At 37.1% G+C, this 23,565-nt stretch overlaps 1 long non-coding RNA gene across 2 annotated transcripts; it reads left to right on the top strand.

The window, feature by feature from the left end:
- Positions 1-335: 335 nt before the first annotated feature.
- LOC139362555 (uncharacterized) lies at positions 336-20,682 on the top strand. 2 transcript variants are annotated; one of them, XR_011621705.1, is made up of 4 exons: positions 336-554; positions 6,470-6,592; positions 12,964-13,060; positions 20,539-20,682. It is a non-coding gene; the product is annotated as an uncharacterized lncRNA (long non-coding RNA). The 2 variants fall into 2 exon arrangements; XR_011621706.1 differs by lacking the exon at positions 12,964-13,060.
- The last annotated feature ends 2,883 nt before the right edge of the window (positions 20,683-23,565 follow it).

The following is a 23,565-nucleotide window of genomic DNA, read 5'->3' on the forward strand; positions in this document are numbered from 1 at the left end:
TATTGCTTAATTTATGAGTAATCCTTAAAGTGTACATGTTTCCTGGCTGCACTTACTCTACAAGCCAATTCATGCTTTTTGACCTAACTCTGCCTCAACCCCAAATTACAGAACTTCTTTTTTCAAATCAGTATCAACCTGAGATCAATACTTTAGGCAGCGTTCTGTGTTTTGGTTTGTTTTCTTCCCCACGACCACCACGTTCCAAAACATCCTAATTCATTTCAAAGAGAATTTCTCAAATCAAAAAGGGTTTTTAATCACAGCATCACTTTTGGTGTGAATGTTCACACATATTCTATTTTTGACTATAACCCTTGTTGATTTGCAAGACAAAGAAAAGAGACATGCAAGTACCACAGAAAGTACTACACACCACCCAGAGATTGAAACTGAAGGTGTGACAACAGAGAAAAGAGAGGGTAAAGAAAAGTAAAACAAAGGAGACGTGGGATATGAAAGGTGGATCCCATGTGTGGACATCAAGAAACGTTGTGGCCCCCACTTCTGCCACCAATTGAACCTGGAACCTCATGACTTGGAGTTGAGAGGAGGCAAGTGCTCATTCATCATCTGTGAAAATAGGGATTGAGAGTTCCCTAACTGTGCTATTTTTCCTCAAGCACTGGCTTTAGTTTTCTGAATGTCAGGTTCTGTGGAGGTGAGTCCTCAGCTGAGCCACGGGCTCGGCATTCCTGGCAGTCCACACACTTCATATCCTTTGTTTACGCTGCAATTTTGGAATTCGAACAGGTTAATGGGGCACATTTCAACAGATAATGACACACACTGACTGCTCATGAGCTATTTTATGGTGTGAGAATGTTGTGACGTTATGAAATAAGAAGGCATCGAGACATAGGGACATTTTCTAGAAGGTCCTTAGCAGAGGGTACAGAAGACTAAGGTCCAAATCTCTGAAATGATGTTTTCCAAGTTATTGCACAGCTGTGTCAAACAAAATACCTTGATCCAGATAATGTTCACAAATAAAAAAAAATATGAAATGTTATTTTCTAGATATGGGTAGTAGTAGATCTGTTGTGTAGTGGAGATTACTTAGGAAGAATAAATTTCAGCTTTACCAAGAAAGTACTAGATTAATTGCATTAGGAAATTGTGACAAAAGTGTCAGTGCAGTATATAAAATCAAGCTTGGCAAAACTTAAATATACCTTCTAGCCTGAAAGTCCAACTGGCTGACAAACTGGGCATTTAAGGGTGAATTTTAGTTCTTAAAAAATAAAATTTGGCAGAAAAGTGATGAATATGGATGAGATAATGATTTGGAATAATAAAGAAACTTCTCAAATAGAAAGAAGATAACTTATCAGTGCATTCTATTGAAGAAAGGATGACAAAATAATCTACCCATCAGATTAGGTAACTGATAGGTAGCCTATGTACATCACAGAAACTTACAGTTGTTTCAAGTTGAAGTTTAGAAAAAGAAGGCCAGAACCCTAGAAATCAGTGAAGGGTGAAGTTTTTTTGAAGAAAATTCCATTGGCCTATAAATAATCTTCTGAATAAAAAGAAAAATAAATAAACAAGTAGAAATGTGCTGCTACAGAGAGTTGCCATATATTGATGAATAATTCATTCATGAATTAGTTAGTTTGTACTATTTTTGAAAGCCATAGTCCTTAAACCATTTACCATGTGTGAAATCATGTCAAAAAGCACAATTATAAAACTCAGGGCATAATTCTACTTAAATGAGTTAAAAAGTCTTTTCATATGTCAAATTTCACTTTGCTAAAAATTCCCAATAGAATGCCAAGTTTTATATTTTTAATATGTATTATAACAACATAAAATGTCAACAGATAATATGCTCATTCTTCTTTCAATAGCCAATATCTGGATACTATATCCTCTTGAATTTCTAAGATTTGCATCAGTTATTCTATTATTAGCTTTCCAGTTTATTGAGTGATTTATTTTACATACAAATATTTTCTAATATATTCCTTATAAAACAGTTTTAAAAATTAAACATTTCTCTAATTACACATTCCTCCCTAGCTGATACAATTTCATTTATTTGCTTAATTTCCCTGCCAGACATTCAGAAATTTTTTACTCTTATTGTCTTCAATTGCATATTTGCCATTTTATAGCTTTTATTTTATTTTTCATTTCCGTTTTGTTCTAGGTGTGGAAATAGCTAAGTGTAGTGCTTAATAATTTTTCACCAAAAAGATATGTGTCTAACTCCCTCATGAAGAAATAGTATGTTACCAACACTCCCAAATTTCCTTTGATGTTAAAAAGCATTATTTTTTTCAAGAGTCTTTTTTTTGTATTGGTATGATACATAAACAAAATCATATACACATGTATTTTTTCATTTACTTTCCTTCAATATTATGATTGAGACATTAACCTCAGTTTAACTATTTATGTCATTTTCATTGTTAGTTCATTGTGAGAAGCATGCCTTTTATTTATCTATTCCCTTAATAAATATTCCTGTTTCCAGTGTTTGATTAATGCAAATAAGGCTGTTGTGAGCATTCTTTTACATGTTTTTCAATGTACAAATGTATGCTGAGAGAGGAATTACTGAATCATAGGAAGCAGTATACGCAGCTATAATAGATATTAGTACATCCACCAAACATTTAGTATTTCCTGTTTCATTTCATTCACTCTGGGGGATGTATAGAGATTTCACATTATATTATAATTTAATTTCTGTAATGTCTAATGATGGGGAGCACTTTTTTCATATTTTTATAGTCAATTTGGCTATCTTCTTTTTCTAAATACATGTTCAAGTATTTCATCCATTTTTATTGGTCATTTTTTACTGGTTTAATTGAATTCTTTATATATTACTGATATGAGCTCTTTGTCAATTTTATATGTATGCATATATTCACTCCTACTTCACTCTGCAGCTTGCTTTTTATTTTTATGCTGTTAATAATGAACATAATTTCTTTATTTTAATAAATATCATTATTTTTCTTTATGGTTAGTATATTTGCAACGAGGTTAACAAATGCTTATCTCCTTTACAGGCACTAATATATTTCCCAATGTTATATTCCAAAAGAGGTCTGTTGTACCTCTTTTATTTAGGTATACAATACATCTGAAATTGATTTTTGTATATGTTGCAGCTAGTAATGAAGATTCTCTTTTGATATAAATATCTAACTGATTCAGCGTTATTTATTTAAAAGACCACTTATATCCATTGCTGTTGTAGGAAAGAAACAAAGATCTCTTGTCATGGCTTTCCTCCTGTATTGCTCAGTCTCTCTAAAGTCTAGAAAATTCTAGAATTTTTTGAATTTTTTTTTATTTTTTGTTATTATACTTTAAGTTCTAGAGTACATGTGCACAACGTGCAGGTTTGTTACATATGTATACATGTGCCATGTTGGTGTGCTGCACACATTAACTCGTCATTTACATTAGGTATATCTCCTAATGCTATCCCTCCCTCCCTCCCTCCACCCCATGACAGGTCCCAGTGTGTGATGTTCCCTTTCCTGTGTCCAAGTGATCTCATTGTTCAATTCCCACCTATGAGTGAGAACATACGGTGTTTGGTTTTCTGTTCTTGCGATAGTTTGCTGAGAATGGTGGTTTCCAGCTTCATCCATGTCCCTACAAAGGACATGAACTCATCCTTTCTTATGGCTGCATAGTATTCCATGGTGTATATGTGCCATATTTTCTTAATCCAGTCTGTCACTGAATCAGGCATTTCTCTAAATATGCCAAAGTCTATTTCTAGACTATATATGAATTTATCTTTGTTCTAGTGCACACTCTCTTGGACATTATATTTTTATATTAAGTATTGATATTCTATATTTTTATTCTGATTAATTCATCATGTAATTTGCTTTATAAATCTTTTGTGAAATAAGAATGTCATTTTTGAAGTGGCAGCATTTAAAGAATGTTACTTTAACTCAAAATCATGTATTGCATATTATACTGTACTATGTACATATATCTATATGCATATTTAATACCCCAAAAATCCCAATCAGGTATGCACTATTAGTATTCCCATATTGTAACTGAAGAAACAAAGTCACAGAGACACAGGCACAAAGACGTTAAGCAGAATGTGAATGCGAGATACCTAACACATGGTGAGTGGGAATGTCTGTATTTGAATCTAGGCACCTGGCTGCAGACCAAGTGCTTTTAGAGACTATGCTTTGCTGATTCTCGTTTGAGAGGAGATTTTATTTTTCTTCTTAAGGTTTTCCAGGAAATAATTGGTGGTTGAGAATAGATTTTAGATTTAGAAGTTGTAAGAAGAGGCCAGGGACAGTGGCTCATGCCTGTAATCCCAGCACTTTGGGAGTCCGAGGCAGGCGATGACCTGAGGTAAGGAGTTCGAGACCAACCTGACCAACATGGTGAAACCCCATCTTTACTAAAAATAAAAAATTAGCCAGGCGTGGTGGTGGGTGCCTGTAATCCTAGCTACTGGGAGGCTGAGGCAGGAGAATCGCTTGAATACAGGAGGCAGAGGTTGCAGTGAGCCAATATTGCACCATTGCACTCCAGCCTGGGCAAAAAGAGTGAAACTCCATGTTAAAGAAAAAAAAAAAAAATATATATATATATATATATATATATATATATATATATATATATATAAAGAAGAGCTAGGTTAAAGTTTTCTTTATTTTAATCTGGCTTGATAAATAGAATTTATTATCAGATTGAGATAGAAGATGAGAGAAAAAGTAAGAATCCTGAGTGACTATGAAATTTGGGGTCTGAGATAATAAGTGGATGGCACACTCAGTTGTCAAAGTAGGAAGCACTAGGGAGGCAAACATATAGAATGGAAGGGAGGATTATGTTACTTGGAAGATGTCTAAGAGACAACTAAACTTCAGGTTTCAAGTAGGAAGCCTGAGGTATACATGTAATACTTAAAACAATGGGACAGAATGAGACCATCTTGGAAGAACGTGTACATACATAAAATAAGTTAGAATGAAATTATGGGAGCATGTGACTTAATTTATATGAAAAGAGGATGGTTTGTACTATTTAAACTTCTCTCCCTCTTCTGGAATTCTAAGAGAGATACGAAAGATCAAGTAACAATTGTGGCATAATTACAATGTCTGATAAACTTGTGCTATAGCCTACTATTCTAGAAGACCTGTATATAAGAGATTATGAAAGGGAACATGTATAAAACAGAGTGGTTGAAAATACTTACCATCATTGGAGTAATATAAACATACAGAAGGAAGAAGGTGGAAAATACAGGCTAGTCTTGAGGATCCTGATTGTTTTGTATGGAAAATGCCTGGCTATGCCATTGTTAAACTATTTCACCACAGTTTTAAAATGAGTCAATTATGCATTTAAATTTATGGTTAAAAAACTAAGCTACCAACAGTAAGCTGCAGAAGAGAAGTCATAGGCTTATGGAATCTTCTTAGAATTCTGGATTATTTAGGAAAATCTGATGTCTTACTCAAAGAACACCTCAATAATAGAACAAATATTAAAAAGTGATAATTTTATACCACATTCCTAAAGATAAAATTACTGTAGTACAATGCCTGACAGTTGAGAAGCACTTTAATAATGGCATTAAAAATATGGCCTATTTCTAAGTGTTTAATGCATCTTGAGTTAATGTTTGTATAAGGTGTAAGGAAGGGGTCTAGTTTCAGTTTTCTGCATATGGCTAGCCAGTTTTCCAACACCATAGGGAATCCTTTCCCCATTGCTTGTTTTTCTCAGATTTGTCAAAGATCAGATGGTTTTAGATGTATGGGGTTATTTCTGAGGCCTCTGTTCTGTTCCATTGATCTATAGACCTATTTTGCTATGAGTACCATACTGTTTTTGTTACTGTAACCTTGTAGTGTAGTTGGAAGTCAGGCAGCATGATGCCTCCACCTTTGTTCTTTTTGCTTAGGATTGTTTTGGCTATACAGGCTCTTTTTTGGTTCCATATGAAATTTAAAGTAGATTTTTTTCCAATTCTGTGAAGAAAGTCAATGGCAGGTTGATGGGGATAGCTTTGAATCTATAAATTACTTTGGGCAGTATGGCCATTTTCACGATATTGATTCTTCCTAGCCATGAGCATGGAATGTTTTTCCATTTGTTTGTGTCCTTTCTTATTTCCTTGAGCACTGGTTTGTAGTTCTCCTTGAAGAGGTCCTTCACTTCCCTTGTAAGTTGTTTTCTTAGGTATTTTATTCTTTGTGTAGTAATTGTGCATGCGAGTTCACTCATGATTTGGCTGTCTGTTTTTCTATTATTGGTGTATAGGAATGCTTGTGATTTTTGCACATTGATTTTTTATTCTGAGAGTTTGCTAAAGTTGCTTATCAGGTTAAGGAGATTTGGGGTTGAGACGGAGGGGTTTTCTAAACATACAGTTATGTCATCTCCAAACAGAAAATTTGACTTCCTCTCTCCTATTTGAATACCCTTTGTTTCTTTCTCTTGACAGATTGAGCTGGCCAGAACTTCCAATAATATGTGGAATTGGAGTGCTGAGAGAGGGCATCCTTGTCTTGTGCCGGTTTTCAAAGGGAATGCTTCCAGCTTTTGCCCATTCAGTATGATATTGACTGTGAGTTTGCCATAAATAGCTCTTATTATACTGAGACACATTCAATCAAACGCAGGACCTAAAACCATAAAAACCTTAGCAGAAAACCTCGGCAATACCATTCAGGACACAGGCATGGGCAAAGACTTCATGTCTAAAACACCAAAAGCAATGGCAACAAAAGCCAAATTGACAAATGGATCTAATTAAACTAAAGAACTTCTGCACAGCAAAAGAAACTATCATCAAAGTAAACAGACACCCCTCAGAATGGGAGAAACATTTTGCAAACTATCCATCTGACAAAGGGCTAATATGCAGAATCTACAAGGAACTTAAACAAATTTACAAGGAAAAAAAACCATCAAAAAGTGGGCAAAGGATATGAACAGATATTTCTCAAAAGAAAACATTTATGTGGTCAATAAACATATAAAAAAACTCATCATCACTGATCGTTAGAGAAATGCAAATCAAAACTACAATGAGATACCATCTCACGCCAGTTAGATTGATGATCATTAAAAAGTCAGGAAACCACAGATGCTGGAGAGGATGTGGAGAAATAGGAACGCTTTTATACTGTTAGTGGGAGTGTAAATTAGTTCAACCATTGTGGAGGACAGTGTGGAGATTCCTTAAGGATCTAGAACCAGAAATATCATTTGACCTAGCTATCCCATTACTGGGTGTATACCCAAAGGATTATAAATCATTCTACTACATGTTGATTGTGGGACTGTTTACAATAGCAAAGACTTCCAAATGCCCATCAATGATAGACTGGATAAAGAAAATGTGGCACATATACACGATGGAATACTATGCAGCCATAAAAGAGGATGAGTTTGTGTCCTTTGCAGGGACATGGATGAAACTGGAAACTATCATACTCAGCAAACTAACACAGGAACAGAAAACCAAACACCACATGTTCTCACTTATCAGTGGGAGTTGAACAATGATAACACATGAACACAGGGAAGGGAACATCACACACCAGGGCCTATCATTGGGTGATAGCATTAGGAGAAATACCTAATGTAGATGATGGGTTGACGGGTGCAGCACATCACCATGGCACGTGTATAGCAATGTAAGAAACCTGCACATTCTGCACATGTATCCCAGAACTTAAAGCATAATGAAAAAAAAAAATATATATATACACACACACACATATATATATATATATATGCCCTATTTCAGTTCAGGTACACACCTGGACATAGATAGCATTCAGCATTGAACATGTTCTTGAATGGTTGGATTTCACCCTCGACATGCTGGGTATATACCTCAGCTTCTTCAGTACAGCATTAACCATTCAATTTGTCATTTTTGTCTGAGAGAGGAAAGAATAAAAGTGAAAGCAAGAAGTTCAGGGGTATATCAAATTTAAAGTTCTCAGGAAGGAGGTCCTGATAGACAGGATATTCAGAGGAAAACTAGGAGAATGTGGGGTTATGAAAAAGTACAGAAGAGATAAAGCAAATGTCCAGTGTTGCTGCAAAACTGATTGCAATTAGGTCAGAGTCTGGTCAAAGTCTGTGGCAGATATAGGGTAAAAATGACCTATATTTAAAAAATAGATTCAAAGTAAAAAATGAAATGAAATATAATTAAAATGAGTTGAAGGATGCTGCACAATTGAAGGCAAGGGCATAGAAAACTTTTGAAGATGCTACGCTTCAAGTGGCAGAAAAGAATGAGGCAGTGGTAGAATTGAAGACTCAAGGGAGGGGATTAAATATGTACAATCTGAGATGCATTTTGATAATCACAGCAATAATCCAGTGGGAGAGGAGAGCTTAATTGCAGTAACAGTGTCCATGGAACCTTCAGAAGGCATAGATTCAAGGACACAAGCCCAAGGACTGGCCTTCTATATTTAGGCTTTCCTAGGATAGTTTCTTTTTTATACTTAGGTCTCTATGTACTCTGAAATTTATTTATCTAAATGGAATGAGTTATGAATCAAATTATATTTTTCAAATAAGTAATAAATATTCTAACACCATATATGGAGGAATATTTCCTTTGGTTATTAATTTTGTATACCTTTTACTCATATTAATGTATAAAAATATGTATATAGCATTATACCAAAACACATGTATGATTATACAATGTCTATTTCTGAGCTACAAGAAATATGTTATTTTAAGTATGATATTGTAATAATATTTGGCTCTATACATTCATCCATCCTTTAAAAATATCATTGTGTTTTCCTAGGGCATTTATTCATTTCTATTAATTTTAAAATCTTACAGTGAGATTATAATTTTATTAAGATTTTATATGAACGTGAATGAATTTGACATTTTTATAGAATCAAGTTTTCCCATTCATGAACTTGATGTATTTCTCCATTTAATCACTTCATCACAAAAGGTCTATACTATTTTATTACACCAGATGAACATAATTATAGTACATCAAAAAGCTGGTGACCGAGTTTGGAAGAGTCTATAAATCATGTCATAAAGTAAAATGAATGTATTTAGTTTAGAAAATAGTAACTTAAGACATCTATAATAACCTTCAAAGTTTTTGAATGAATCAGTGGGTAAAAAAAAAAAAAAAAAAAAAAAAAAAAAAAAAAAAAAAAAAGCTAAATCTTTTTTAATTGCAGAAGAAAAAAAGGAAGAAAAGTTATGGAAAAGAAACATTTTTATCAATTGAAGAAAAATTATATTGAAATTGACCTCATGGCTATGTAAGTTCTATATCCCTGGCAAAAACTGGGATTTGGAGAGAATACAAAGCATTCCTACACTGAAAGCACTGATGCACCCAAGGATCAGAGGAGAGTCCTTTGTTAGCTTATGTATCAGCTGGATCTGAAATGATGTGGAATATTAGATACGGTGGGAAAAGATGAGTATGAAAAGCGCACAAATAAAAACAGGGAAACGGAAACAGGCAAAGCATTCCCAGGAGACATGAAGCAAACATGGGGTAGGTTTCGTACATTGTGGGTTTTGGAGTTAACTTGTGAAGGAGAGTGGTAGCAATATTGGATTCCCTCAAGTAGTAAGCCATAGATACTTAAATATTTTCTGAGTTAAGTATAAGCAATTCAGGATTGGATTTTGGGTAGAATTGTGACCGTCTTATTTTCTAATTTTTGTCTTTTTAAAGTAGGAGAAACACTATTAAAATTAATAGATGTTTTCCATTTTTTACACTCTGGATAATTAAAGCTTTATAATATAAACAAAGATATATCTCTGATGAATACTGATGTAAAAATATTCAACAAGATGCTAACAAACAGAATTCGACATCTCATTACAAGAATTCTACACTATGACCAAGTGGAATTTATTCCTGAAATGCAAAGATACTTCAACATATAAAAGACAATCAATTTAATACTGTATATTGGCAGAATGAACAACATTCCGTTAAAAAAAATATGATTAGCTCAATTGATCAGAAAAAGCATATGACAAAAAATCAACACACTTTTCTTGATAAAAAGACACAACATACTAGGAATAGAAAGAAACTACCTCAACATAATAAAGGCCATATATGTCAAGCTGACAACAACATAACAATCAATGGTGAAGAGTGATTTTAAACAAAATTGCAAAGCTCATTGGGTGGGTAAGGACACCAGTCTGGGCAACATATGGAGATTCCCCCATCTCTGCACAAAAATCAAAAACAACAAAAAAGCTGGGTGTGGTGGTGCATACCTGTGGTCCCAGCTACTCAGGAGGCTAAGATAGTAGGATTGCCTGAGACTGGGAGGTCAAGGCTGCAGTGAGCCATGATTATTACACCACTGTACTCCACCCTGAGTGACAGAGTGAGACCCTGTCTCTCACACACACACACACACACACACACACACACACACACAAAATTGAAATAGGAAAGGACAGCCTTTAACAAATGGTGTAGGCAAAATTAGAAATCTACACACACAAAAGTGAAGTTAGATGCTTAACTTACACAATATCCACAAATAAATTTAAAATGGATCAAAGACAAGCATAAGACCTAAAACTATGAAACACTCAAGGAAAACAAAGAAGAAAAGTTTTATGACTTGAATTGGCGAAATTTCTTTGACATGACACCAAAAGCAGAAGCAACAAAAATGTAAATAGATAAAGTACACTACACTAAAATTTAAAACTTCTGTGCATTAAAAGACACAATCGAGCAAGTGAAAATGCAACCAACCGAATAAGAGAAAATATTTTCAAGTCATATATCTGATGAGTGTTAATATGCAGAATATTTTTAAAACATTTACACTGCAACAAAAATAAAAGAACCCAATTGAAATTGGGCCAATTACTTAAATAGACATTTCAGAAGACATGCAAATAGCCACTAAATATCTGAAAAGATGTTCAAAATAATTCATAATAAGTACAATGCAATCTAAAGCACATTGAGATATAACCTCACACCCATCAGGATGACTACTACAAAAAAAAAAAAAAAAAAAAAAAAACCCTGAAAATAATGAAGTGGAAAGCAGAATAATGTTGGAAGCTGAAATCCAGCCAACCCTGCTTATTTTAATTCAGCCATGACATGAGCAAGAAACACATTTCAACAGGCCAAACATGTATTTTAGGCATTTATCTGCTAACAAAGTATGTTTTTAATAATACAAGCATCTTTACCTAGAGACCCTTGTCTACTGTGCGTAAGAATGTAAAATGGTGAGGCTGCTTTGGAAAATAGTATGACAACTCTTCAACAAATTAAAAATAGAATTACCCCATGATGAACAAGTTTTAACTATGAGTGTATATCAAAAAAAACTGAAGTCTTGAAAAAATATTTGTACATACGCCCATGTTCATAACAACATTATTCACAATAGCCAAATCATAGAATCTATGCAAATGTCCATTATTGGATGGATAGCTAAACAGAATATCTATATCTATAGGAATAGTACCCCTAAAAAAAGAAAATTATGATGCATTCTGTAGCTTGCATGAAACTTGAGGACAGTATACTAAATGAAATAAGTAACAAAGAGACACATACTATACAATTCCATTCATATGATATTATAGTTTGGTTTGTTTGACTCTTCCAGATTTCATGTTGCAATTTGAGCCCTGATGTTAGAGGTTGGGCCTAATGGGACATATTTGGGTTATGACGGTGGTCTTTCATGGATAGCGTGGTGCCACCCTCATGTTAATTAATGAGTTCTTACTCTATTAGTTCCCGTAAGAGCTGGTTGTTAAAAAGAGTCTTGCACCTCCCATTTCTCTCTTTTGCTTTCTTCTCTCATGATGTGGTCTCTACACACTAGCCTCTCTTCTTTCACCATTAGTGGAAGCAGCCTAAAGACCTCAAAAGAAGCAAAGAGTGGTGCCTTGCTTCTTGTACAGCTGGCAGAATCATAAGCTAAATAAACTTTAAAAAAATAAAGTACATAGTCCTAGGTATTCCCTTATAGCAATGCTAAATAGACTAAAACATATGAGATACCTAGAATAGTCAAATTCATAGAGGAGGAGGAGGAGGAGGAGGAGGAGGAGGAGGAGGAGGAGGAGAAGAAGAAGAAGAAGAAGAAGAAGAAGAAGAAGAAGAAGAAGAAGAAGAAGAAGAAGAAGAAGAAGCAGCAGCAGAAGCAGAAGGAGGAGGAGGAGGAGGAGGAGAAAGAGAAGGAGAAAGAGAAAGAAGGGAGGAAGAGGAGAGAAGAACATCACTTAGACCTAGAGATTATACATGACTTCAAAATTGTTTTAAAATGGACCAGAGACATAAGTGGAAAACTGAAAATTATAACACTTCCAGAAGAAATCATAAGAAAAAAATTTATATGACTTTGGGTGAGGTAATGTGCTTCAGCATCACTAAGGAAAAAATATTTATAAATTGGATTTTATTAAAATTAAAATATTCTGCTGTGTGAAAGACACAGGTAAGAGAATTAAAAGACAAGTCACAGAATGAGGGAAAATATTTGCAAAACATACATCTGATAAGTGACTTGTATCCAAAATACACACACAAAAAAATCATAAAAATCAAGTATAAGGAAAATAACAACCCAATAAAAAATGTGCAAAAGATGCCTTGCCAAAAAAGCAATACAGATATAAAATAAACATATGGAAAGCTGTTTAACATTTTATGCTATTTGGGAAGTGCAGATTAAAACAAAATACCAGTGCATAACTATTACAATGGCTAATGTCTAAAATATAGACATAGTCAAATTCTGGCAAGGATGTGGAGTAACAGGAACTCTTGTTTATTGCTGGTGGAAAGGCAAAATGATACAGCCACTTAGGAAGACAGTTTGACAGTATATGGCAACGTTAAACATAATTTTATCAAGTGACCTAGTAACTACTTATTTACTTAAGTGATTAAAACACTTACATTTGATCCAGGGGGGTGGAGGAAGATGGCCGAATAGGAACAGCTCCAGTCTCCAACTCCCAGTGCGAGCGACACAGAAGACCAGTGATTTCTGCATTTTCAACTGAGGTACTGGGTTCATCTCACTGGGGAGTGCCGGACGATCAGTGCTGGTCAGCTGCTGCAGCCCGACCAGCGAGAGCTGAAGCAGGGCGAGGCATTGCCTCACCTGGGAAGCGCAAGGGGGAAGGGAATCCCTTTTCCTAGCCAGGGGAACTGAGACACACAACACCTGGGAAATCAGGTAACTCCCACCCCAATACTGCGCTTTAAGCAAACAGGCACACCAGGAGATCATATCCCACACCTGGCCGGGAGGGTCCCACACCCACGGAGCCTCCCTCATTGCTAGCACAGCAGTCTGTGATCTACCGGCAAGGCAGCAGCGAGGCTGGGGGAGGGGTGCCCACCATTGCTGAGGCTTAACTAGGTAAACAAAGCTGCTGGGAAGATCGAACTGGGTGGAGCTCACAGCAGCTCAAGGAAACCTGCCTGTCTCTGTAGACTCCACCTCTAGGGACAGGGCACAGTAAACAATAACAAACGCAGCAGAATCCTCTGCGGACGCAAACGACTCTGTCTGACAGCTTTGAAGAGAGCAGTGGATCTCCCAACACGGAGGTTGAGATCTGAGAAGGGACACACTCCCTGCTCAAGTGGGACCCTGACCCCTGAGTAGCCTAACTGGGAGACATCCCCCACAAGGGGCAGTCTGACACCCCACACCTCACAGGGTGGAGTACACCCCTGAGAGGAAGCTTCCAAAGCAAGAATCAGACAGGTACACTCGCTGTTCAGAAATATTCTATCTTCTGCAGCCTCTGCTGCTGATACCCAGGCAAACAGGGTCTGGAGTGGACCTCAAGCAATCTCCAACAGACCTACAGCTGAGGGTCCTGACTGTTAGAAGGAAAACTATCAAACAGGAAGGACACCTACACCAAAACCCCATCAGTACATCACCATCATCAAAGACCAGAGGCAGATAAAAACACAAAGATGGGGAAAAGGCAGGGCAGAAAAGCTGGAAATTCAAAAAATAAGAGTGCATCTCCCCCGGCAAAGGAGTGCAGCTCATCGCCAGCAAAGGATCAAAGCTGAACGGAGAATGACTTTGACGAGATGAGAGAAGAAGGCTTCAGTCCATCAAATTTCTCAGAGCTAAAGGAGGAATTACGTACCCAGCACAAAGAAACTAAAAATCTTGAAAAAAAAGTGGAAGAATTGATGGCTAGAGTAATTAATGCAGAGAAGGTCATAAACGAAATGAAAGAGATGAAAACCATGACACGAGAAATACGTGACAAATGCACAAGTTTCAGTAACCGACTCGATCAACTGGAAGAAAGAGTATCAGTGATTGAGGATCAAATGAATGAAATGAAGCGAGAAGAGAAACCAAAAGAAAAAAGAAGAAAAAGAAAAGAACAAAGCCTGCAAGAAGTATGAGATTATGTAAAAAGACCAAATCTACGTCTGATTGGGGTGCCTGAAAGTGAGGGGGAAAATGGAACCAAGTTGGAAAACACTCTTCAGGATATCATCCAGGAGAACTTCCCCAACCTAGTAGGGCAGGCCAACATTCAAATCCAGGAAATACAGAGAACGCCACAAAGATACTCCTCGAGAAGAGCAACTCCAAGACACATAATTGCCAGATTCACCAAAGTTGAAATGAAGGAAAAAATCTTAAGGGCAGCCAGAGAGAAAGGTCGGGTTACCCACAAAGGGAAGCCCATCAGACTAACTGCAGATCTCTCGGCAGAAACTCTACAAGCCAGAAGAGAGTGGGGGCCAATATTCAACATTCTTAAAGAAAAGAATTTTCAACCCAGAATTTCATATCCAGCCAAACTAAGTTTCATAAGTGAAGGAGAAATAAAATCCTTTACAGATAAGCAAATGCTTAGAGATTTTGTCACCACTAGGCCTGCCTTACAAGAGACCCTGAAGGAAGCACTAAACATGGAAAGGAACAACCGGTACCAGCCATTGCAAAAACATGCCAAAATGTAAAGACCATCGAGGCTAGGAAGAAACTGCATCAACTAACGAGCAAAATAACCAGTTAATATCATAATGGCAGGATCAAGTTCACACATAACAATCTTTACCTTAAATGTAAATGGACTAAATGCTCCAATTAAAAGACACAGACTGGCAAACTGGATAAAGAGTCAAGACCCATCAGTCTGCTGTATTCAGGAGACCCATCTCACACGCAGAGACATACATAGGCTCAAAATAAAGGGATGGAGGAAGATTTACCAAGCAAATGGAGAACAAAAAAAAAAGCGGGGGTTGCAATACTAGTCTCTGATAAAACAGACTTTAAACCATCAGAGATCAAAAGAGACAAAGAAGGCCATTACATAATGGTAAAGGGATCATTTCAACAGGAAGAGCTAACTATCCTAAATATGTATGCACCCAATACAGGAGCACCCAGATTCATAAAGCAAGTCCTGAGAGACTTACAAAGAGACTTAGACTCCCAGACAATAATAATGGGAGGCTTCAACACTCCACTGTCAACATTAGACAGATCAAAGAGACAGAAAGTTAACCAGGATATCCAGAAATTGAACACATCTCTGCAGCAAGCAGACCTAATAGACATCTATAGAACTCTCCACCCCAAATCAACAGAATATACATTCTTCTCAGCACCACATCATACTTACTCCAAAATCGACCACGTAATTGGAAGTAAAGCACTCCTCAGCAAATGTACAAGAACAGAAATTATAACAAACTGTCTCTCAGACCACAGTGCAATCAAACTAGAACTCAGGACTAAGAAACTCAATCAAAACTGCTCAACTACATGGAAACTGAACAACCTGCTCCTGAATGACTACTGGGTACATAACGAAATGAAGGCAGAAATAAAGATGTTCTTTGAAACCAATGAGAACAAAGATACAACATACCAGAATCTCTGGGACACATTTAAAGCAGTGTGTAGAGGGAAATTTATAGCACTAAATGCCCACAAGAGAAAGCAGGAAAGATCTAAAATTGACACTCTAACATTGCAATTAAAAGAACTAGAGAAGCAAGAGCAAACACATTCAAAAGCTAGCAGAAGGCAAGAAATAACTAAGATCAGAGCAGAACTGAAGGAGATAGAGACACAAAAAACCCTCCAAAAAATCAATGAATCCAGGAGCTGGTTTTTTGAAAAGATCAACAAAATTGACAGACCACTAGCAAGACTAATAAAGAAGAAAAGAGAGAAGAATCAAATCGACGCAATAAAAAATGATAAAGGGGATATCACCACCGACCCCACAGAAATACAAATTACCATCAGAGAATACTATAAACACCTCTATGCAAATAAACTGGAAAATCTAGAAGAAATGGATAATTTCCTGGATGCTTACACTCTTCCAAGACTAAACCAGGAAGAAGTTGAATCCCTGAATAGACCAATAGCAGGCTCTGAAATTGAGGCAATAATTAATAGCCTACCAACCAAAAAAAGTCCAGGACCAAATGGATTCACAGCTGAATTCTACCAGAGGTACAAGGAGGAGCTGGTACCATTCCTTCTGAAACTATTCCAATCAATAGAAAAAGAGGGAATCCTCCCTAACTCATTTTATGAGGCCAACATCATCCTGATACCAAAGCCTGGCAGAGACACAACAAAAAAAGAGAATTTTAGACCAATATCCCTGATGAACATCGATGCAAAAATCCTCAATAAAATACTGGCAAACCGGATTCAGCAACACATCAAAAAGCTTATCCACCATGATCAAGTGGGCTTCATCCCTGGGATGCAAGGCTGGTTCAACATTCACAAATCAATAAACATAATCCAGCATATAAACAGAACCAAAGACAAGAACCACATGATTATCTCAATAGATGCAGAAAAGGCTTTTGACAAAATTCAACAGCCCTTCATGCTAAAAACGCTCAATAAATTCGGTATTCATGGAACGTACCTCAAAATAATAAGAGCTATTTATGACAAACCCACAGCCAATATCATACTGAATGGGCAAAAACTGGAAAAATTCCCTTTGAAAACTGGCACAAGACAGGGATGCCCTCTCTCACCACTCCTATTCAACATAGTGTTGGAAGTTCTGGCTAGGGCAATTAGGCAAGAGAAAGAAATCAAGGGTATTCAGTTAGGAAAAGAAGAAATCAAATTGTCCCTGTTTGCAGATGACATGATTGTATATTTAGAGAACCCCATTGTCTCAGCCCAAAATCTCCTTAAGCTGATAAGCAACTTCAGCAAAGTCTCAGGATACAAAATTAATGTGCAAAAATCACAAGCATTCTTATACACCAGTAACAGACAAACAGAGAGCCAAATCAGGAATGAACTTCCATTCACAATTGCTTCAAAGAGAATAAAATACCTAGGAATCCAACTTACAAGGGATGTAAAGGACCTCTTCAAGGAGAACTACAAACCACTGCTCAGTGAAATAAAAGAGGACACAAACAAATGGAAGAACATACCATGCTCATGGATAGGAAGAATCAATATCGTGAAAATGGCCATACTGCCCAAGGTAATTTATAGATTCAATGCCATCCCCATCAAGCTACCAATGACTTTCTTCACAGAATTGGAAAACCTGCTTTAAAGTTCATATGGAACCAAAAAAGAGCCCGCATCTCCAAGACAATCCTAAGTCAAAAGAACAAAGCTGGAGGCATCACGCTACCTGACTTCAAACTATACTACAAGGCTACAGTAACCAAAACAGCATGGTACTGGTACCAAAACAGAGATACAGACCAATGGAACAGAACAGAGTCCTCAGAAATAATACCACACATCTACAGCCATCTGATCTTTGACAAACCTCAGGAAAACAAGAAATGGGGAAAAGATACCCTATTTAATAAATGGTGCTGGGAAAATTGGCTAGCCATAAGTAGAAAGCTGAAACTGGATCCTTTCCTTACTCCTTATACGAAAATTAATTCAAGATGGATTAGAGACTTAAATCTTAGACCTAATACCATAAAAATCCTAGAGGAAAACCTAGGTAGTACCATTCAGGACATAGGCATGGGCAAAGACTTCATGTCTAAAACACCAAAAGCAACGGCAGCAAAAGCCAAAATTGACAAATGGGATCTAATTAAATTAAAGAGCTTCTGCACAGCAAAAGAAACTACCATCAGAGTGAACAGGCAACCTACAGAATAGGAGAAAATTTTTGCAATCTACTCATCTGACAAAGGGCTAATATCCAGAACCTACAAAGAACTCAAACAAATTTACAAGAAAAAAACAAACAACCCCATCAAAAAGTGGGCAAAGGATATGAACAGACATTTCTCAAAAGAAGACATTCATACAGCCAACAGACACATGAAAAAATGCTCATCATCACTGGCCATCAGAGAAATGCAAATCAAAACCACAATGAGATAACATCTCACACCAGTTAGAATGGCGATCATTAAAAAGTCAGGAAACAACAGGTGCTGGAGAGGATGTGGAGAAATAGGAACACTTTTACACTGTTGGTGGGATTGTAAACTAGTTCAACCATTATGGAAAACAGTATGGCGATTCCTCAAGGATCTAGAACTAGATGTACCATATGACCCAGCCATCCCATTACTGGGTATATACCCAAAGGATTATAAATTATGCTGCTATAAAGACACATGCACACGTATGTTTATTGCAGCACTATTCACAATAGCAAAGACTTGGAATCAACCCAAATGTCCATCAGTGACAGACTGGATTAAGAAAATGTGGCGCATATACACCATGGAATACTATGCAGCCATAAAAAAGGATGAGTTTGTGTCCTTTGTAGGGACATGGATGCAGCTGGAAACCATCATTCTTAGCAAACTATCACAAGAACAGAAAACCAAACACCGCATGTTCTCACTCATAGGTGGGAACTGAACAATGAGATCACTTGGACTCAGGAAGGGGAACACCACACACCGGGGCCTATCATGGGGAGGGGGGAGGGGGGAGGGATTGCATTGGGAGTTATACCTGATGTAAATGACGAGTTGATGGGTGCAGCACACCAACATGGCACAAGTATACATATGTAACAAACCTGCACGTTATGCACATGTACCCTACAACTTAAAGTATAATAATAATAAATAAATAAATAAATAAATAAATAAAAAACACTTACATTTACACAAAACCTGAATATAATATTGTAGCTGCTGTATTCACGTTATTGAACAGTGGAAATAAAACAAGTTATCTTTCAATAGATAAATGGATAGATTATTGTACATTCACATAATTGAAAACTATTCATTGATAGGAAAAGAATCATTAATCATAAAGACATGGGGGAATCTTAAAGGCATATTTCCAAATGAAATAGCCATGTCAAAAGCTTACATATAGTATCATTCTGTAAACCAAAAATACAATCCTGTGCCCCTCAGTCAACTGAATGTATCTTCCTGTCAGCCAAGGGCATTTTAAAGTTAACCTAACAAACTATTTCAGGCCATGATGGGAAGGAAGAGGTGATACATGCTGCATTATACTCTTCTCCCTTTGAAATTCAGGCACGAGTTACCTGCATTAACATTAAACAAAGGTCTTAATGCTGAGAGAACAGTTTGTAGCAATAAAATAAATACAAACCCAACTCTAGATTACATCAAATGACAGATAGCATGCCCTGAAAGAAATAGAAATAGTTTACTCCAAAATATAAATATGTTTCTGTGACATATCTTGTTGAAAACTTGTTACAAAACAAAGACTTAATTTAATGTAAGAAAAAAATCAATCATATAGGTCAGGGAATCTCAGCATAAAATGTTCACTGTGACAAAATACACCAAAAAAAAAAAAAAAAAAAAAAAAGATGAAATAACCTCACAGAACTGAGTGAGATCAAAGGTAAGGCTCTCAGGGAGTTGGAAAATGAATGGAGTCTGGAAAACTAAAGACAAGTCACTCTCATCTAGTTGATAACATTGCTTCTCAAAGGGTTACATGTTAACAATTCTGAAATAATGAAACATATCTACTGGGATTGAGCAATTAAAGTTAATGCTGGATGATAGGAGCCTGGTTTCCCACTGATGGAGTGGCAGTTTTCAGAAAAGCAAGGAGAGAAGGACAGGATGGTTATGTGGTGATGCTGAAACCATCTTTGCAAAATTATAACTGAGACAGTGAAAGAGATCTAACTTAACTGAATCCAGCTTGCTTCTAACTTTCAAGCTGTCCTTGCTCATCCCTGGGCACAGACAGAACTAACTTTGGGAGGAACTTAGTTTATAGTTTATATTTTAAAATAAAGGCGATAACAGCCCTTTCCCAAAACAAACTTCCTTCTTGCCTGAGGACTAGGCTGCCTTTATAGGACTAACGTTAGCCACAAGATTAGAAATTATGGTTTAGGGGTCATGCAGCTGGAGGATACAAGATTCTGACCCTCCCTAAATTGCTCCTAAGATCAGCGCTTGAAATATTTTGCAGACCCTGCACTGATAGATCAGCTAGTAACACCCAGGTGGATTAACTGGCTTATCTGATCTTGTGGCCCCCCACCCAGGAACCGACTCAGCACAAGAGGACAGCTTCAATTCCCTATGATTTCGTCTTCCACCTAATCAATCAGCACTCCTGCCTCACTGGCTTCCCCTGATCCATCAAGTTGTCCTTAAAAACTGATCCTCGAATGCTAGGGGACACTGATGTGAGTAATAATAAAACTCTGGTCTCCAACAAAGCTGGATCTGCATGAATTAGTCTTTCTCTATTGCAGTTCCCCTGTCTTCATAAATCAGCTCTGTCTAGGCAGCAGGCAAGGTTTACCTATTGGGTGGTTACAATGCATTAATGCTGCAGACATTAATATCACCTCATGTTTAGTGTTGGGGTGCAGAAAATTATTTCCCAAAATATGATGCTTGGCAGGCTGAGTGCTTTTGGAAATAGAAAGGCCTCAGGAATAAGCCTCAGAATCTAAGTTTCTTTAATCACCATGCTTCTCCCAAAGGGCCTCACTCTGGAATTTCCTTATCTGACCATGAAAACTTTTTACCAAAAGAAAGAAAATTGCTTTCTATCCCTTCCTTAAATCTCATTACCTATTTCAGAAAAGAAGACCAAAGAATTCAACCACACCTGGATGGACTTTTCTACAAGATAATGCCTGCTTCTGAGGCTTATTCAAAAAAGGATAATTTACAAGTTCATTTGTGTTTCCCTGGTCCATTTCTTCTTCCTGATAATCATTTACTGCTACTGCCCCTCAAAAAAAATAGTCTACATTTCCCATCTCCTCCCTGTCCTATGTAAGGAGTATGTAAAGCTTCATGCGGGGGGGAGTGATTTCCCCCTTCCCTCCAATGTTAATAAAAGTATATGCCCTTTCTCCTATTAATCCATTTTGCCAGTTAACTTTCAGAGAACCTTCAGAGGGCAGATGGAAAGTTTCCTCTGGGTCCTGACATTAGCTTAATACAGATATAGATGGGTATTTATAGCTATGTGTACATACCTGGCTGTGTATACACATAGATATATCCTTGCTCTGTCTGATGTGATGGCCTAAGGAACAGCATCACCCCAGCAACAAAGAGAAAGCTCACTGCAGGGTCTTGTTTTCCTAAAACCCATCTCCAGTAAGTATAACCAGCTTCCTTGGAAAAATAGTCGATTCTAGGACTAAGGCAGCAATATAAAAGTTGATCCTGGTGTATCTTGTCCTGCCAGAAAGTAAGACAGTTCTCAAAAACAACACAATTATTAGGGTATGTGAAAAAGAGAGAAGAGCTAACTGACAGCTCTTCCTGTAAGAGTTAAAGAAAGAGGAAAGAAACACGAAAAGTGGCTCAAAAGTCAAAGACAGGTTTATTTTGGAGAATCAACCTGAGAGAGGCTTCAGGCTGATTTTGGTCAGGGGCATTATTTCTTACAGACTAAGAGTATTTAGGGGTTCAGGACAAGAGAACTTATCACAGGCTTGGAATGTTTCTGTGTTGGGGAAAAGTTTATTGAGGGTTCGAATGTCTCTGGTCAGACTGGAGGTTTTCTTGGGGCTAACATCTCTCTAGTAGGGAAGGGGTTTATGTTATGGTTGGAATGTTTCTGGTCAGAAATGTCATTTGTGGTTTATGGTCATGCTGACCTTAGCCATTAGGCTGATGCCCTTTGGATTTAGGTGGTTTTTGATCAAGGTGAACTTTAAAATGGTGGTGCTTGTCCAAGATAGCAATGCTCCTGCTCTGTCACTCCCAAGGACCAAAGCTGGAACAGTATGAACAACATAAATAGTTTTGTATAATCAGTTAAAATTTACAATTTACCAATGTTAAACTAAATATGGCTTGAGAAGGACTCTGTACTATAATGTGAGTCCTTATGGATAAACTGTAACCTAGCTTAATAGTCAGACAAAGTTAAAAACCTAACTTAGTAGTATATGCACCTGTAACAATCGCTGGGTGTAGGCCAATTCCAGCGGCCATACTTCAACCACCCATAGACTGCTGAATGTTCAAACTGCATTCAAATAAGGCAAACACAGAGCTGTAACCAATCTCATTGTTTCTGTACCTCACTTCTGATTCCTATATGTCACTTTGCCTTTTTTGTCTATAAATTTGTTCTGACCAGGAGACCCCTTTGGAGTGTCTGTGAATCTGCTGTGATTCCGGAGGCTGCCCAACTTGCAAATTGTTCATTGCTCAGTCAAACTCCTTTAAATTTAATTCAGCTGTAGTTTTTCTTTTATCACCACTGTGATGTTCTCTATTTTTTTTCAGACAATCTCTCTCTCATTAATTATATTAAGATAGGGAGGAAGTATGTTAGCATAGTAGTTGGCTGTATTAGTTCATCCTCGAACTGCTATAAAGAACTACCTGAAAATTAGTAATTTATAAAGAAAAGAGGTTTAACTGGCTCATGGTTCTCCAGGTTATACAGATTTCTGCTTCTGGGGAGGCCTCAGGAAATGTACAATCATTGGGAAGGTGAAGGGGAAGCAGGCCTGGTCCTCACATGGCCAGAGCAGGAGGAAGAGAGAGCAAAGGAGGAAGTGCTACACACTTTTAAACAACCAAATCTCATGAGAATTCACTCACTCCCGTGAGAACAGCAAAGTGGAAATATGCCCCTATGATCCAATCATCTCCTACCAGGTCCCTCTCCCAATATTAGGAATTACAATTCAACATGAGATTTTGGTGGAGACACAGAGCCAAACAATATTATCTCACTCCTGGCCCCTCCCAAATTTCATGTCCTTCTCACATTTCAAAACAAAATCATGCCTTCTCAAGAGTCCTCCAGAGTCTTAACTCCTCCCAGCTTAATTCAAAAGTCAGAGTCCAAAATCTCATCTGAGACAATGCAAATTCCTTCCACCTACGAGCCTGTAAAATAAAAAACAAGTTAGTTACTTCCAAGATACAAGGGAGGTACAGGCATTGGGTAAATGCTTTCGTTCCAAAAGGGAGAAATAGGCCAGAACAAATGGGCTGCAGGCTTCATGCAAGTCTGAATCCCAGCAGGGAAGCCACTAAATCATAAAGTTCCAAAATAATCTCCTTTGACTCCCGGTCTAAAATCC

This window comes from Macaca nemestrina, chromosome 4, assembly GCF_043159975.1.
Source record: "Macaca nemestrina isolate mMacNem1 chromosome 4, mMacNem.hap1, whole genome shotgun sequence".
Classification (NCBI taxonomy): domain Eukaryota; kingdom Metazoa; phylum Chordata; class Mammalia; order Primates; family Cercopithecidae; genus Macaca; species Macaca nemestrina.